At 31.7% G+C, this 20,192-nt stretch overlaps 1 protein-coding gene and 1 long non-coding RNA gene across 2 annotated transcripts in view; both read right to left on the bottom strand.

Moving 5' to 3' along the window:
• The window catches only part of LOC127698612 (uncharacterized), an 85,557-nt gene that overhangs the window by 17,867 nt on the left and 47,498 nt on the right, over window positions 1–20,192 (bottom strand). The window lies entirely within an intron of this gene.
• On the bottom strand, window positions 16,351–18,781 carry LOC127698627 (uncharacterized). The gene is made up of 4 exons (XR_007980910.1): window positions 18,713–18,781; window positions 17,188–17,519; window positions 16,824–16,844; window positions 16,351–16,499 (listed from the first exon to the last, which is right to left on the bottom strand). It is a non-coding gene; the product is annotated as an uncharacterized LOC127698627 (long non-coding RNA).

Genomic DNA, 20,192 nt, shown 5'->3' with positions numbered 1-20,192 from the left:
CCCTGCACAATGCTAGCTTATTACTTTGAAACACAGTCCTGTAATATTTTTTTTTCTACTTTGAATATTGCCTGCTTATTTCAGCAACTATTCTTACAAAACAATCCTCTATTTATCCTAGGTGTTGCACTCAGTATTGTTGATTATATTTATATGTATATGTAGTAAAGTGAATGCAACCCCCTTTTTGAAGGTAAGTAACAGTTAACAAACTTTATCACTTATCAGTAGTTTAGAATGGTTTAAAAAAAGATCTAATAGATGTTACATGCATTATGACTTCCTCTCAAAAAGTTTGCATGTGTTTTAAAGTGGTTATTTAGCAATGTAATTTTTTCCCTCAGTATTAACATTAATTTGGAAGTAAGTTAAAGGATTTCAGTTAACCAAAATTATTTCACGCCTAATTTATATAAACAAATCCCACGTCGATATATAACATGTACAACAATCAAACATCAACCCACACCAAATTGGATGTTATTGAAAGACATCTAGAGGTCAATATACAGTCTCGAACAAAAGACAAAATAAGGAAAAATATAGCGAATTTTTGAGAATTATTATTATTGCATGTATATTTGCAATATTTAAAATGCATAGTTTAAAATCTTTTGAGTTTTAGGTTCCACCTACCATTTTAGAAAACTGGGATTTCATTGCAGCTAGTCTATTAGATACATGTAACATTTTATAGTTTTGAATGTTTCTTCATCAGTTAACTAAAATTAGGTGGAGGTATGTTCTTATTTCTGACAGAGTGGTACTCAACCTATATCAATTTGTGCATGAAGCGATTGATAGTTGCTAGATACTGAATGATTTTACCACAAATTTGTTAAAGTTTTAACCGGTGTATATACTTAAAATATGTTAATAAAGTTCATGTCTTTTTCAGGACTTCTGATCCAACCATGTAGTATGGCATGTTTGTGAGATATGGTTTTGGCCAGTAGGATGTTCATGAAGGACCTGTAGTACAAAGTATATCACTGGATTGAGCTCATTGTCTAAGTGTATTATTAAAGTGCTTTGCTTTGAGCTCAGTTCATTGTTATGCAATTCATTCTTTGTGAAATAAAGATTTGACAGACAACTCTCATGTACAAGGAATTGTCAAAGTAGTATCCATTCTATGTACAATGTAAGTAATAGGGAGATGAAAGCATTTTATTTAGATTTGAACCAAACATTTTTTGTCCATTTGTCAAACTAAAAAAAAAAAAGCACAAATTCACCAAACAATGCTACTGGCGCTACTAGCAATATGATGCTAGGTTCTTTTATTACAGTTTATTTTTTTACATCTGTACTGCCTACTGGCGACTCAGTCCTGAGTGTAAATGGTCATTCAGTATGTTAAGAAAAAGACCAAAATTTATAAGGCCTATCTGGCCTAATTGATTTCTAAAATATATTCCATTGTACATGTTCAACATTTATCATTCATTTGTTTATTTCTTAATTTGTGTGAATTAACAGTAAATGTTAATTACTACACTTTCATACCATAACAAAACTGCCTTACTGTATTGGTATCACTTATATTTGTATCCATATAACAAAAAAAACTGAAAAGAGAATACTTTTGCAATAGCTTTTTCATATTGAATACTAAAACTTTTTAGATATTTAGACATATTAAGTAGATGTTCATAATATCCACTTGACATTTTATCATATGACTTCTGTAGTTAGTTATGAGTCTTTGAAGCATGCTCACAAAGATTCTTTTGTTGATATCATTTTCATACTGGTCAAAACTTTTTTATGCTTTGACCAGCTTTGGAGGAGATATTTTCAAAGAATTAATAAAAAATAACACAGAAATTCACTTTCTAGCTCATCTAGCCCCAATCATCATGTCAGGCATTGTCATTACTAAAAAACATTAAATGTCTTCTAAACTGAGAAACAATTTCCACATTTAACCGAAATCTTTTACTTATGATACTGACAATCCCCCACAAAGTAATATAAATAGAACCATACAAATAGTAAGCAAATACATATTCTCAGATACCATCTCCCATATAAAAAAATCACATTAAGAAAAAATTTAACCTATTATGTGTTCCTCTCCTAGCTACAAAATGTATCCAAAATCAAAGATGTGGAACATATATATTCTATCATAATCATTTGGTAATTAATGCAATTAGTATCTCTTCCATGCCCGTGTTGAACATAAAAAACTAAATATTACATAAACAACACCCCTAATGCTCATGTTGGTTGTCATTGTGCAACACAGTTAATACATAGAAAACATAAAACATAGAACTCCTTTTGTCATATAAAACACTGTCAAACATCCAATCATACTATCCACACTGATCTGTGTCCACACTTGTTCGAATAGTAAAATATAAAAAAAGTATGCCTGAAAACATAGTCAAAATCTGTTAAAAGAACTTAATATTTTGATACCGCATAAAAGAAGCATGTAAAATATAAAATTAGATACTAACCATCTTATCATTTCATCCTTAATTGTTTTTGTTGTTAATGTCTCATTAAGCAGCAGTATTTTATCTAATTCAAAAACGTAAACATAAAAGTAGAGCTTTATTCCATAATAATGATTCCCTTTAGGACCCATAGTGTTTTATTTTATTGATGTTTTGCTAAGCAAGAGTTTTCAATTTCAATTCCGTATATGTATATCTATATGTCATGTGGTAGTTTAGGGAGATAAAGAGATAAATAGGTCACTAACAAATAACAAAGTACTTACGATGCAAAATTTATTATAATATATACATAAAATTCCGAATAAACTTAAATTATTCGTTGAGGATCTGGTTGCATATTGTTGACATGTTCCTTAGTAACCACCCTAAAACGACAAAAAAAAATTATATAACGGGAAAAGGAATGATTACATTATTTGTATTGTGTAACCACTCTCGTCTCTATCGCAATAAAATAATCAAAAGAAATGAAAAGAAACTTATATTAACATGTTAATTTTCTATTGGCGCTTTTTGTTGTTGGTTTGATTCTCTAGTGACGTATACCCTACGTAGCAACATTCCAGCAGCGCCTGCATACGGAGTATATATCTCCCAATTGATACGATATTCCCGGGCTTGTATTTCCTATCATGATTTCCTTGATAGAGGATTGCTGCTCACAAGGAAGCTATTAAACCAAGAGTTCCAAATGGTAAAGTTGAAATCATCTCTTCGAAAATTTTACGGACGCCATCACGAGTTGGTTGACCGTTATGGAATAACCGTTTCACAGATGATATCGGATATGTTCCTTATGTCGTAACTACAATACCCTTCCCTTTTCACGAATGTGACCTACCGAATTAGACTATTTACCGGATTTGTAATAACATAAGCAACACGACGGGTGCCACATGTGGAGCAGGATCTGCTTACCCTTCCGGAGCACCTGAGATCACCCCCAGTTTTTGGTGGGGTTCGTGTTGCTTAGTCTTTTTCTATGTTGTGTCATCTGTACTATTATTTGTCTGTTTGTCTTTTATTTTTGGCCATGGCGTTGTCAGTTTGTTTTCGATCTATGAGTTTGACTGTCCCTCTGGTATCTTTCGTCCCTCTTCTACATCACCCTTTCTCATATAACATGGTATTTTTTTCAGTTTGTCTTTTATATTTTTTTTGTTATTTTGTATTTGGTTTCTAGTCAAGAGTGTCAAGCACAGATACAAAACTTCAGCCATAGGTCATAGAATAAAAACTTAAAAAAGAAAATTTATACTTACTTTTCGGTATTTTCCGTACGACTGAAAACAAATAAAAAACATATCTGTGATAACAGTTAATTTCGTATAATTACTTCTTTACTACTTGGAAAAACAAACACTCAAACCAATTAAAAACTATCATACATTAGTGTGTCAACAAGTTCAATCAAAGTACTGAAGTACTGAACATCGGATGACCACAAGTTCCTGAACTATTATATTGTAGTGATACAAATCAGTATACACTGATTTGTTGTTATATATTATATTAAAATAACAGTTACATATATATATGATTTGCATCCATTTGTATATCATTCTATTCTACTATTCTAATAAAAGTGCAATGCAAGTGCATGGTGGACACTTTTCTGTAAAAATTCGATTTTTCTAAGATTGGATACGAGAAGGCATTCATATTTTCCCGCAAAAACAATTACAGAGTTACCGGTCCTTGCCGGTATTGTCGCAAAACGTTCTTTGAGATATTCTACCGCATGCTTTAACACAATTTTTCGGTACGTGTTCATTGATATTATCAATGATTTTTTACTTATATATATATATATATCCAACTACAAAACATTTTCATATTATTAATTTATGTTGTAAACAAAAATATTTTTATCAGTATTCATTGAAGAGATGTATTTATATCAAACGATAAGGAATGTTATTTTGCACTCGTTTATGTGCGCATATTTATCATGTTTATAGATCGGTTACAAACCCAAAACTAATTTACATAATGGAAATCTAAGCGATAGCAATACATCGGAATGACCTCAAGGTCATCGCGATGTAAAAACTATATGTCACAGGTTATAGATTTTTTTATGAAACATTAATCAACATGTATGAAGTAAAATGCTGAAAATTACTAAAACTTTGAATTGTTCGAAAAACTAAGGATTGTATACCCCAGGAATAGGTTACCTTAGCTGTATTTGGCAAAACCTTTTCGGAATTGTTGGTCCTTAATGCTCTTCAAACTTTGTACTTTATTTGGCCTCATATTTTTTTTTATTCGAGCGTCACTGATGAGTCTATTGTCGACGAAATGCGCGTCTGGCTTACAGAATTATAAGCTTGGTACTTTTGATGAGTTTCTTTTTACTACATTCATGTCCGCTCTATGGGATAAAACCTCTTCTGTCTTAAGATACCTTATGTTAAACATCTAGAATAACATAACAAATTTTAAGAATGCATCGAGATATATGATTAAAGAAAAAAAATGATGATCTGGTGCGGCAAAATTGGTAACGTTAATGTTATTCGAACCATTCTATTATCTCTTAGATAAATGTCTCTGATCAAGGTAAAATAATGACTTACTTTTCTGCCATATGATTTTCCATTCCCATTGTAACCATTTCCTCCGTTGCCATTGTAACCATTTCCTTCGTTGCCATTGTAACCATTTCCTCCGTTTCCACGGTTACCATTTCCTCCGTTTCCACTGTAACCATTTCCTCCAACTTGATAGTCAATTGGAGCAAGGTCAAGATATTCGCAGCCTCTACCATTACCTCCATTACCCCCATTATATCCATTGCCACCAGTGTATCCGTTGCCGCCATTATAGCCATTACCGCCATTGTATCCATTGCCACCATTATTTCCATTGTATCCATTTCCACCGTTGTAGCCATTACCACCATTGTATCCATTTCCACCGTTGTTTCCGCCATTATTTCCATTGTATCCATTTCCACCGTTGTAGCCGTTACCAACACTGTATCCATTACCGCCATTGTAACCGTTTCCGCCATTATTCCCATTATATCCTACGTTACCATTATATCCAGTGTAGCCAGTATATCCATTTTTCCTCTTGTAGTTGGGTCTTCTAGCCGCCTGTACTAATACTAGTGCGCAGCTACACAAAAGAACAAAACCATTCGACCACATTTTCGATACTGAAAAAGAAAGGAAAATTGAAAATTATTTTCGTAATTTTCGATTTATGAATATATGAATATGGTTCACAATACTAAAAAAGTAAAGCATCAGGATTGATTTAATGAGTCACTTATTGCATTTTTTTTTACTATCATTACATATTTTTAAACGGTGTAAGATAAATCTCATTTGGTATATAATGATTTATGTGGATATTCTTACGCCTTTTATTAGTTTATGTTGGTTTGCTCTTTGATGTATACGCCTTTCAATGTTCAAACGTTTTGCCATTCGATTAGGGACTTTCCGTTTTGAATTTTCCTCGGAGTTCAGTATTTTTGTGATTTAACTTTTTTGATAAACCTATTGAAGGAAATTCTAGAAATACCCGTTATATGCATCGAATGGGAATATTGTTTGTTTTATGTATATTTGATAAGCATCTTTAAATGGACTTAAGATGGTAAGATACAAAGTAAGCAGAAAGATAATTTGAAATTACGATGTTAACAAAATACTGTTACATAAGGGATTTGTTTCAACACATTACCTTTTTTTCTAAATTTGTTAACCGTATGATAACGACATGCCACCGTATAACGGCAAATATTTAAAACAGTTCAAAAAATTTGTTGAACAGTTGTTCTTTAAAAGAAGACTTCCCCCAAAAAAGTCTTTTGTTTTTGTTTTGTTTGAAACCCATTTAAATTAATTAATAATTTAGGATAAATATTTTTTTTATAAAATATTGATAATAAAAATCTCCAAAATCTTCGTCACATAATACAATAACCGAACAAGCGATTTTAAATTATGTATCTTACCTTTACTATATGGCGGTTGGACAGCAATGAAAAAAACCCAATACTTACTAAAAAAAATGCATTCCTTTTTATACCACAAATCGTTCTTATTGTATATCATAAACATTCAACACCACGTAAAAGATATCGATCAAGAAATTTAATTACTGCATGTTTCTGAAATTTAATAAGTTAAGGGGGCAACATAAATATAAATCATAATATGCAAATATATTTTTAAAGTCAAAAGGTGAATTATAAAAAATCTTTCTGTATGTGCATTATCAAAACAAATACATAATAATGAAAATTGTTGACTGAAATGATAGTAAGAATTGTACAGGTCTCTGGTATGTTGGATTGACCAGTTAACTTAATTGGAATCTTCAGGTGCATTGTTGGAAAATTGTATGGAATAATACGTAACGTTTAATTTGGTGGATTCATTTTTTGTTGTTGTATAAAACAGATGTACGATCGCACAATATTTTGTATGAATGCATTAAATACGTTTTTATCTATAAACTGCAAGATTGATTTGAAATAATTCGAAACGTTTTTAAAACAACAATTTTCGGTTCTATACTGTGGATCGATGTTATCAAATTATTCAAGTTTAATAAATACTGCTAATAACATTATAAGGTAGGTGCACACTTAAAAGTCATATAATACTTCAAATTTAACACCCAAAAAAGGATATTTAATATATACAAAACATGTACATAAACTAGTTCACATTTTTATTTAGGGGCCAGCTGAAGCCCGCCTCCGGGTGCGGGATTTTTCTCGCTGTGTTAAAGACCCATTAGTGGCCTTCGGCTGTTTTCTGCTCTTTGGTCGGGTTGTTGTCTCTTTGACACATTCCCCATTTTCATTCTCATTTTTACATAAACGTTCTTATAAAAGAAAAACCTTTATCTTATCAAAATCTTAAGAAAGGAATTATTGTCTTAACGTACTCTTATTCCTTATGCAGTGACCTTAAACACGGGACATCTCATTAGAACTCCTCAACCGCACAGCTCAAGTTCGAGGGAAAACCCGTGATTTAAGAAAAGGTAAACGCAGGTGGAGTTTCGATAGTGTTAATTCATTCCGAAAGAATAAAAATTAATACATGAAATAATTTAACAACTGTTATGACAAAGTTTGATTAACAAGTAGAAACGCATGGAAAATGTAAAAAAATATAAATATATAGCTTTATTGCATGTCTAACAATAAACTTATTTTTCACGAGCTCCATGATTCTGTGATGATTATTTATTAAAGTCACGTTCGTTATAATTCGTCAATAAAAGAGGCGAAAGTTACCAAAAGGACATTCAAACTCATAAATCGAACATAGACTGACAACACCATGGCTAAAAGAGAAAAAGACCAACAAACAAACAACAGTACACAAGACACAACCTAGAAAACTAAAAAAAATGAGCAACACGGAACCCCACCAAAAACTGGAGGTGCTCCGAAAGGGTAAGCAGATCCTGCTCCACATGTGGCACTCGTCGTGTTGCTCATGTAAGTATAAACAATTAGAACATATCCGTTGTCATCTGTGAAACACAAAAGTTTCTAAGCAAGCAAATTTTCACTGACTAAAATATTTTTTGTCGATTATATGTTATTGATCCGTGAAAAATTTTAAAATCGTGCATATAGGACTTAGTTCAGTATATACACATGCATTAGTTCAATAATTAACTTAACATTATAATTTCAAGAAACTCGTATCATATGACTTTGAAGGACACAGATCACCGTACCACTCCATTATCTTATACTCGGTGTTTTAACGTGTTTGTAGTCCACTTATTGTAACTACATTAAATTATACCTGAAAATGAAAACAACACCTAATACAGTTGGTGCGTTCGAAATATCTTTCTGGATTTTCCTTCACCAGGAACGATCAAACCATAAATAGTTAAAAGGCGAAATGTATTTATTAATCTCTTGAATATGTGATGTGCTTTATAAATGAGACCGTTAGTTTTCTCGTATGAATTGTTTTACATTTGTCATTTCGGGGCCTTTTATAGCTGACTATGCGGTATGGGCTTTGCTCATTGTTGAAGGCCGTACGGTGACCTTTAGTTGTTAATTTTTGTATCATTTGGTCTCTTGTGGAGAGTTGTCTCATTGCCAATCATATCACATCTTCTTATTTTTATATTTATAACCAAAAGGGACATGTAAATTATAATATTAACGGCACAAATTTTTCTGCACAAGATGCACACTTCGACAATAAATGTCTATTCAGTGATGCCAGTGATGCTTGAGGCAAAACACTTTGAAAACACGAAACCTAATAAAAATGTTAAAAGAGCTGATAAAAAGGAAACTAAGGTATAGACAAATCAGGACAAGGAATCAGAGCTTTGCATGAGGGAGATATATTCCTTAATTTAGAATATTTCCAAATTTTTATATCAGCAAATTTTAATCTAACAATATCCGTATTTTCATGCCAATAACAAAAAATTGGCTACTGGGCTGGTGATACCTTCGGGGACTAACAGTCCACCAGCAGAGGTATCGACCCAGTGGTAGTAGAAATAACATTAACGGAACCAATTTTTATGCACCAGATGCGCATTTCGACAGTTAATGTATCTTCAGTGATGCTCTAGTCCGAAATATTTGAAAATTCGAAACCTAAAAAAAAAATCGTTGGAAGAGCTAATCAAAACAAAAAGGACCTAAATTATAACCAAATCCGGACAAGGAATGTGAGCTTCGCATGTGGGAGATATATTCCCCAATTTAAAATGTTTTCAAAAATTTATTAATAGCAAATTTCAATCTACAATATCCGTATTTTCATGTCAGTAACACAGTACTGGCTACTGGGCTGGTGATACCTTCGGGACTAACAGTTCACCAGCTATAAGTTACCGGAAAGCCTTCAAGAATGAACAAAATCCCATACCGTATGGTCAGCTTAAGCAGTTCTGATAACCATTTCGCCATACCTATATTTATTTGGTCCTAATGTGAAGTTTGATTTTTTCCCCCCACCAAATGATCAACAGGATATTTTTTTCTCATCTCGGCTGAATCTAGCAGTTTACATCTTTATTCGTTTTTTTAAAATGATTTGGCAAAATATGCTTTTGAATAGAATATCATAATGTTATTTGTCAAAGGACTTTTATGTAAAAATATCTGAAAGATGCAAATCAACAAGCTCTGACGCATTGTAATATGATATCACTATACAGTCATAATGTGCACTTTTGAAAAGAAAATCATAATATCGACTGATTGTTTTACTGTTTTTTGTTATTTTTAAGCTTCAAACGACATGGACCACATAAATGGACCACCATAGTTTTTTGTACGAATGTGTATCTGACCAATAAACATCTGTTATAACAATTTAATTCTGGTCGAAGGTTTTGGTCAATGTTTTTCAAAAGAAAAAGACCTTACAAATGCATAATATCTTGTAAAAAAGCATACTTTTGTAGCTGTCAACATTTATAAAACGAAAAGCAGACAGAAAAGCGGTCTAGTTTATCTCAATTTGAATATTTAAGATCAAATATATATTTTTTTTCCATATGATGTTACAAAGTGTTTCATTTAAAGTACCAAGGTAAGGACTTCGGGGCCCTTCTCGTTTATATGCAAACGTATTTTTCCAATGCTTATCAACTTCGTACTTTATTTTGCCTTTTTAACTTTTTTGATTCGAACGTCAATGATGAGTCTTTTGTACACGAAACGCGCGTCTGTTGTATAAATTTGAATCCTGGTATCTATGATGAGTTTATCATTCTTGGTGATTTTTAATAAGAAGACTGTTCGCGAATAATTACATAAAATGCTTAAATTCTTACATTAGAGTTGATACGTATCATACCAATTAACTAAAATATATATTTTGTGAATAATATGACTAGAAATTTTCTAAGTGAATTAAATGTTTTTTTGATAATCCGGGTTCAACTATATATATATCTGTTCAGTCGTTACAATTTTCATTTTAGTTGAAAAAAAACTCATTCATTTGACTTACAACAAACGATTAAAGATATAAGTTTTTCTTGATAATATGTATATTTTTGATTTGTAGATATATACTGTGGATTCATTATTATTCGTGGGATACCAATTTTCGTGGATTTCGTGGTTACAGGGGAACCACGAATTTAAATGTTCAACGAATTACAAATTTTCTATAGGATTGTATGCAGACTTTGGCAAAACCACGAAATCAAATATCCACGAAACTGCATGTTTTCCTCATTCCACGAAAATTGGTACCCACGAAAATAAATGAATCCACAGTAGTTTATTCTGTTTCTTTAGTGTTATGAATTTCTTTTTCTGTCCAAAATTCATCAAGATCATACATAACGATAATTAATGAATGTACATGCTGCTATTACGATGATATATTCCCACTCAATAATCTAGATTTTTCCAACTGTATACCAATGAATTTATCAAGTTACTCATAATTCTTTAAACGTAAAAAAATTATCGTGGTCCTCTTTTTGACCTTGATATTTGAACATCTCATGGTTATGTTCATATCATCAGCTCAGTAGTCAGTACTTCGCCAGTTCGGTACTAACATGATTTAACAAACCTTTCTAAAACTGTCCGTTTATAAAGTTTGAAATTATTAAGAAACTAAGGTTTCAACTCCCTCAGGCAAATTTGACTTTAGATGAATTTGGCTATTTATTTTATGTATTTTTTTGTCATATAGCTCTTTAACGGTTTCGGTACTTGTACATCCTCGGATTTCAAATGTTTGGCTGTGAGCGTTCCTGATGAAGGTAAATCCAGAAAAGCGCTTCGGACGCATGAAATTATTAAACGTGTTGTTTTCAATTTTTTTCATATCAAAGTTTATGACTTTGCTTTTCCAATGTTGGTTTTGCTGAAGTTGATAATGAAGTTTCGTTCAATCCATCTTAAAATTGTTCATATTTCTTGGTTTAATTTTATTATGTTTGTAGATTGTAATGAACACATCATCAGCTCAGTAGTCATTTCTTCGGTACTGACATGATTTAACAAACCTTTCTAAAATTGTCCGTTTATAAATTTTGAAATTATAAAGAAACTAAGGTTTCAACTCCCTCAGGCAAATTTGACTTTAGATGAATTTGGCTATTTATTTTATGTATTTTTTTGTCATATAGCTCTTCAACGGTTTCGGTACTTGTACATCCTCGGATTTCAAATGTTTGGCTGTGAGCGTTCCTGATGAAGGTAAATCCAGAAAAGCGCTTCGGACGCATGAAATTATTAAACGTGTTGTTTTCAATTTTTTTCATATCAAAGTTTATGACTTTGCTTTTCCAATGTTGGTTTTGCTGGAGTTGATAATGAAGTCTCGTTCAATCCATCTTACATTGTTCATATTTCTTGGTTTAATTTTCTTATGTTTGCAGATTGTAATGAACATAAAATTTAACAATAAAAAATTGTACACAAAGGATACAGATATCATAAACTGTTGAAGACGTTTATTAAAAAAGTATAACAAAAATACCGAACTCAAAGGTAAATTCAAAAAGGGGGAATCCATAAAAACTGACAAAATCAAACGTTAGACGTGTTCAATCAACGTAATGAATATGAATATAATACAACGGTCAGACTCCTGACTTAGTATAGGTATTTTCCGAAGAAAAATTTAAAATGGTGGGTTAAACCTTTTTTTTTTGGCTAGCTAAACCTCCTACTTGTATGGCTGTAGTTTATAGTTCCGTTATATTGAAAACTGGGTAAGCAACCCATACAGACATCCTAAATTTTACGGTGATGTTGTTTACCGAGCCCGGAAATTCAGATACGATCCGGGTAGACTTATCAATCCTCTAAATAAACTTATTTTAAAAGGTTACCAATTCAACACTGTAACTAGATCTTTGAATATTGTTTTTATTGGTATAAATATTGCTTTTGTTACCAGTAAATGAAAATCATACTAATAGTTTTGTTATTTTTGGCATTTTGGCATTGCACAAGGTCATGTTTTTCTCTGACTGTTAATGACGTCATTACACTAAATTCATTGGATGTTGGGTGTGTAATGATTGATAATTTAGTCTTAGATACATGATTTTTTTTATTAGTTGTTATTGGCTTTGAACTAGCTGTCAGTAACTGCGAGTACTCTCAGGTCTGTACTTAGTGTCCTTTTTGTTGTTAGGGATGAGGGATGGATAAATACCCTACCACGTCCGGTCTGTGTTTATGTTTGATGTTTTTCTGCTTTATATCAATCTGACTGACGAGTTAAGCCTTTTTCAACTGATTTTTATAGTTTGTTCTTATGAAGTGCTGTTACACCACTGTCCCAGGTTAAGGGAAGGGTTGAGCACTCACAAACATGTTTAACCCCGACACATTCTCTATGTGCCTGTCCCAAGTCAGGAGCCTGTAGTTCAGTGGTTGTCGTTGGTTCATGTCTGTCATATTTGTTTTTCGTTAATTGTTTTGTTATAAATTAGGCCATTAGTTTTCTCAGTTAAATTGAGTTGTCTCATTGGCATTCATACCTCATCTCCTTATTTCTATACAATAAGTTAATGTGACAATAATTGGGATCCAGCAGCAAAAACTGTTTAAACATACATAACAGATATACAACATAACTGACTAAAAAATTCAAACAAACATACAAATAAATCTAACAAAGCCGCAAACAAAAAACGTTTTTTATAGTTGATAGTTAATTTGACAAAGACGCCAACAAAAAAGTGTTTTTAGTTGATAGTACATACAGTATATAGTATACACCGTCTCGATAAAGTACAAATTAAGTAAAATATAAATACAAGGGTAAACAAAATGGAAACGACACTCGAAAAACGTCTTGAGTCCGAATTGCACTTCTGGACCAACCTGCATCAGGAACGCCCAAAACCAAAAACCCGATAGCTGGATGCATAAATACCAAGTCACGTCAAAAGTTAAGACCAAAGGGAACATAATAGCACAAAGACAAATAAAGGAAAAAATTGGAAAGGAATTAAAATGATACACAACTTCAGTACCTATAATCTTCGACTCAAGACCATCTTGTATTGTTTGTGAAGTAGACACTGAATATTTGTATATGAAGTTGGAGGAACTTTGGAGAAAAAGGAGAGAAGCAATTTGACAAAACCCTGGCTTATCAATCTTTTGCCCAGACACCATCATAAAAGTCTGAGTAGCAACTGCAGGCTTTTGAATATCGTACGAGTTGAGAAATATATAATCCAAACGCGGGTTAAGTTGGTAGATTACTGCTTAGGTGAGGAAAATTTATAATTTCAAAATTAAAATCGTCTCGTTTGTCATAGAGTATGGTACTGAGATGACCGCGGTAGTCAAATTTGAGATATATGTTTAGAAATGAGATGAAGCTGTATCTATGGTTTCTTTAATCTATAGTTCAGAAGGATAAATGGGATCAAATCAAAAACGTTTGAATTGTTAATTGGAAAGCACATCATCAATAGATATAGCTGTATGTGAAATTGAATAATCCAGTTTCTTTGATCTTTTTGTTTTTATAAGTGTCTGAAGAGAATAAGAAAGGACGGCCTGGAGAGGTTAACTGTTGGTTCCCATAGAAATGACGACAATATGCTGGAAAATTCTACCGTACAGTCACTGACGTCTAGATGTCGCTAAAGAAACTAAGGTTTCAACTCCGGCGGACGAAGTTGACCTTAGATGGTTTTGGCTAATTTTTTAGGTCATTTTTTCTCATATAGCTTTTTTCGGTTCTTGTACATCTATGACCGGACAATGTGGACTGTGCAATGAAATTAGTTTTTAAACAACATTTTATGAATTCAATTGTTTTAATGTATATTCTTGTTTTGCATTTATTTTATTATTCTGAACTTTGTCGTAAATTTAGGCATAAGTGTTTTACACGGATTATATGTCATAATCTTGGACAAAGGACTTAAATTCATTTACTCTATTCATTTAATTATGTTTTCTCTGTACAGTAACAGTTTAGACAATAATTTACTTATACGTGTCGGACATTAATTACTCTTCTAATCTATTGTTATTTCTATTTGGCATATGTTAATCTTCTTAATCCTTTAATTGCTTGTGCTTATATATATATTGTTATTGTTTGTATGTTACATTACATTTGGTTTGGAGTTTGTTGTTCGGTCTTGCCGGACTGTTAAAATAAAAGTTTAAGGAGCGAAATATTCCTTCTTGATTTCCATTTAGCCGGAACGCCATTTTACCCGGCTATATCTGGTGTAAGAACATCCGGGCAACGCATATTTCGGATACCTTACTCTACCTGTGAAGCTGACCCCCCCCCCCCCCCCCCAGCAAACAGAAAAATGGATACGCGGAGAGCCAGAAATTTTGGCCGAGACTGGAGATACCAGATGTCTGATCATGGAACTACCTTTCAGACAAGAAATTTTCAACATATGGACAACTACCTATGTAAGTTTTGTGGAAAGACTGTGAACAATCAATTTCATTTTAGACAATGTATAGCAAAAACGTCATTTTGCTATAAGTGCAGAAGTTTTGGACATTACGCCAGAATGTGTAATTTTCACAGACAACCGGACGTGAAAGTTGTTAAGGTTAAATCGAAATCCAAGTTACGTCGTGACGCAGAAAGAATGAGAAAATTCAAAGAACAGAAAGCTATGTCAATTTTTCCTTGTGCGGAACTCAATACTATTGAACTGATGGACTTCTTTCCAACCTTAGATTATAATAGGGAATTTATAGATAACGTTAGACTCAGGCACGACCGAGTGAATTCAGAGAGAGTAAAATTTAAAATCAAAAGTGTACACTATGAGAAGAAGTTTAAAGAGTTAAATCAAAAGCATACCAGTGTTGTTAGCAATCTAGAAAAACTTCAAAAACAAGGTGCAGATGATAAAAAAGATATGGAAAAATTACGGGAACGCATTACTGATCTTGAAGAAGCTAATTTTCGGATTTACGATCAAAGATGTGAAGCAATCGACCAGCAATACCAATTACAACGCGACAAAGAACATATGCGGGATCGAATCACTAAACTAGAAGACGAATTGGACAATTTTCGAAATAATACAAGAGAAGATAATCATCCAAACCAAAACTATCGTTACATAGGACGCCACAACCACAGAAGAAACTTTCGGAACCATAATTTCAGATGAACATTAAGACCCGGGTCGTGTCTTCAGGGGCCACGGGAATATATGACCGGACAATTTGGACTGTGCAATGAAATTAGTTTTTAAACAACATTTTATGAATTCAATTGTTTTAATGTATATTCTTGTTTTGCATTTATTTTATTATTCTGAACTTTGTCGTAAATTTAGGCATAAGTGTTTTACACGGATTATGTGTCATTATCTTGGACAAAGGACTTAAATTCATTTACTCTATTCATTTAATTATGTTTTCTCTGTAACAGTTTAGACAATAATTTACTTATACGTGTCGGACATTAATTACTCTTCTAATCTATTGTTATTTCTATTTGGCATATGTTAATCTTCTTAATCCTATAATTGCTTGTGCTTATATATATATTGTTATTGTTTGTATGTTACATTACATTTGGTTTGGAGTTTGTTGTTCGGTCTTGCCGGACTGCTTAAATAAATTAAAGTTTAAGGAGCGAAATATTCCTTCTTGATTTCCATTTAGCCGGAACGCCATTTTACCCGGCTATACATCCTTGGCTTTAAAATATTCAGTTTTGAGAGCGTTCATGATAAGGATTAAACCCGAAAAGCGTTTCGTACGCATCAATTTTAAGTGTTGTTTACATTTTTTTCTATGGGTTGTAATCTCGTTGACGTGCATTTACAACCTACATTGAAATTTAGATAATTTGAACTATCAAATTTCAGGAGCTTCGTATATGAAAAAATATGTTCAGCAAAAAAAAACATAAAAGATTCATTAAGAAGAATATAATTTATTTGTTTTTGAATATTTTACAAAATAAGATCAGATAAATACAAATGTTAAAATCAATATAAACACACACATGTCGATTGGGCTGTCAGAATTCTGGTTGCATCTTGTTGGTATGATCCTTAGTAGCCACCCTAAAAGAATTTAAAAAAAAACAGAATCACACCACAAAACTAACGATGGGAAAGATGTATTACACATATGATTTGTGTCTCATCGTTTCTCATTATTAACACATTTAACTATTTAATAAAAACTGTTAGATATAAATATTGATTAGTTAATTGTTCGGTATTGTTTCGTAAATTTCTACTTTACATTCTTTCTCTGTATATTATTAAAATTAATCAAACTTTGAAAATTAGCAATTTGCACAAATTGAAAGAGGGAAAGTGCAAGAAAATTAACACTAAAAAATGTGAAATTTAATTGATAAACTAAGATAAATATATACTCACTTTTCGCTCTTTGCCGTATGACTAAAAGGAAATAAAGAGAATTATTTAATTCAAATCTTGTTACTGTTGTAAAATAATGCAAAAGTCATTCTTAACTTAAATCATTCAAAGTAGACTAAATGTGAAACAAATTCTTTCACTTTGTCGAAAGAAATATACTAGATATTTCTCATAATAATATAATTCTGTTTATTAAAACAAAACAAACACATAATTCTTCCATATTACACAACGAAATTCAGTACTCAGTTTGTACATGATAAATTTAATTCGTAGATCCGACATCTACTGATTTTCCGCCCTTAAAGACCAGAGTCTTTTTTTTAAGTGACATACAAACTTGATTGTTTTATTAGGAACTTACGCTTTTCCCGTAAGATTTTCTTGCACCGTATCCATTTCCTTCATAACCATTTCCGTTACCTCCGTTTCCATTATAACCATTTTGGTTTTCACTCGGAGCAAAGTCAACATAATCGCCACCGTTATATCCATTACTACCGCCATTATATCCAGTTAGAGCATCATATTCATTTCCGCCATTGTATCCATTACCGCCACCATATCTATTACCACCTCCGTATCCAACTCTACGGCCATATCCACTGTATCCTTTCTTCTTGTACTGTACAGCTTGTACTAATACGAACGCGCAGATGCAAAGACAAAAATAACCAATCGACTGCATTTTTAACACTGAAAGTTAAGATATCTTATTCATTATATTTTTCTTCTGAATTATCAAAACATGAAAGATATATAACTGTAAAATGTTCGTCTACTGTATAATAGCCTGTCAATACTAAGGTTGTGAGTTCGAACCCCGCACGTGGCTGGTGTGTTCGACTCCAATCTTAATTGAGTATGGTTGAAGGTTTTCTGCCAGAAGACAGTTGTTCTCTCCGGGTAGTCTGGCCACCACAATATAGCCAATAGTACTAAAAGTGGCGTTAAATACCTAAATCAATCACTAAAACGTTAAATACTGTCCACCGTGAATAAAAATGTACCATAATTTGTCTTTATTTTTGTTTCAGAATCGCAAACAAAAAAAGTACAGTTTCTTATGACAATTTAAACATTTGGGCTGTGGAAAAGTATTTGCACTTGCAAGATTATGCAATTTAATAATATACTAGGAACAATATTCACCAATAAACGTTTAAACAAACATAACCTTTGATAAATTTCGTTCGTCCAAAGCGCCTTTTTTTGTATATAACTTTTAAATCGTTATATTCACACAAAAACAATAGTTTTGTGATCATGAACAGACCGGCGTGCTTCAAAACTGAGTTGTTAAAAATACTTGGACTTCGCAAAAATGTACCTTCATAAGGACCATGAAAATGTGTGTATGGAAACGGATTTAGATTTTAAATGTACATGATTTCTCTATGTGTAGCAAAGATTAACAGTTTTTTTTAATATCAGTGTAACAATCTTATAATGCAATTATCGCGATAAATAATGAAAATTAAAAAAATAATATTTTAACAGATGATTTTAAAATGTGAACGATTGTGTAGTCAAAATAAATTTCAATCAGCATTGTTACCGAAGTAAACAAACTACTGATTTTGTTATCTTCACAATAAGAAGATTTACTTTTTCATTGTTCTTGCTTCACCAGTTTTTACACTAAAGATGTATTCAAAAGTGTCGTTGGCCTATTCCATATCATAATTACTAAGAAAAAAAAAAATAAAATCCTGCAAAAAGTGTATCATTGAAAATTGTAGAGTTTTATTGTGTTTAAACAAATATTTCAATTCCAGATATGTTTATAAAAAAGCATCTGTATGAAAATACTTATACCTTGAGACGTCTTCTTCTTATCTGAAAGATTATCCATAAGATATTTTAGAATATGAAAATATATATCTTACCTTCAACTTAGTAATATGACTACAATGAATAAGTGACGATATTGGAACCCTAGAAGCGCCGTCCCTATATATACAATAAGTTACACTTATCATAATAGCACCAGGAAATACATATCAATCTTTGAATTAATTATTGTACGGTTTTAGGTTTAATTAGTTCGATGTGAAAAAGTAATTAGTTTTAAATTATTACAAATTAAAAAGTGAAAAAGCAAAACCCACCAATCGTTTTACTTCTTAATACTTAATCAAAATCAAAATTAAAATGAATTATTTTACTAACAGTTCAGCTGACCTAATAGTTTTCCGAGTAAAATTTTTTGTTGCTGATTATCACTAAGAAGACAAAAAGTTTACAACAACTGCGGTCTTACTTGACGAAACTGTCGGAAAGAAGGCACACGAATTTGCTTTAGTGATTTAGGGGATAGCGTGGAATCATAAACTACTGAATGTATCATGGATATGTCTATGTGTGTTGTTTTTTTTTTACGATAAACACATTTCGACATTATAATCATTTCTTATTGTTTGGGTTGCTTTAAAGAAAAATGTGGAAGAGATAAAATGTGTCTGTGTGTGTGTGTGAAATTTGTGGGATGTAATTGCTTTCCGTATCCAGCTTAGTACGTTCGTATGTAATATGGGAAATTTATTTTTCTTTTCGTTGTACACAGAATTGTACCAGAATTACAATTCAATCCTTTGTAAGTAATATATACAAAATATACACAATTCAATATTTATGATTATAATTTTAAAAATCCACACACACAGAGAAACAAACACATTTGTTACTTCTTTTCTAAAGCAGTTTTAGAAACTCAATTTTACGACTTAAGCTAATTTAGTTTTAAGAATATTACGATGTTTTCAGCTGATAAATCAAACATGCCAAATTTTCTGCATTTATACATTTTTCTTATTAAACGTTATCAGAAACGCAAGAAAAACCCAGAAATATATTAACTCATTTGAATTAGTGAACATATAATTTATTAAAGTCTGGTATTTTAATATAATATAAAATTTGAATATTTGAATATCCCGTTTTAATTAATTTACCTCAAAATTTAAATGTTGTGTTAAGTAATATACTATTTACTTTTTAAGTGATGTAATGAATATTTATAGGGTTGTACATGGTCTCCAATTTTAGAAGGAAAATATGCGATCAAGTGCATTTTTTTCATTGTTTGTTCGCGACAATGTTAGTTTAATATGTGTGTTATGTCTGATTTTGATAGTAATCTAAGGATAAAGACATGTCATAAGACGGTCTCAGGTCATGTTTTAATCTGAAAATATCTTTTCGAAAGGGTCTATAACAAAGAATTGTTTAACAATTCCAGGTTTTTTTTTATTATATATAGTATCAGGATAATCATTACAAAAGTACAATATTTTTTAGTACCCGTTAGTATCATCAGCCTAGTAGTCAATGTTTTGGTACTGACATTATTTATATTAAACATATCTT

The sequence above is a fragment of the Mytilus californianus genome, unplaced genomic scaffold, assembly GCF_021869535.1.
Source record: "Mytilus californianus isolate M0D057914Y unplaced genomic scaffold, xbMytCali1.0.p SCAF_4, whole genome shotgun sequence".
In the NCBI taxonomy this organism is placed as follows: domain Eukaryota; kingdom Metazoa; phylum Mollusca; class Bivalvia; order Mytilida; family Mytilidae; genus Mytilus; species Mytilus californianus.
This window is presented reverse-complemented; position numbering and strand designations above follow the sequence as displayed.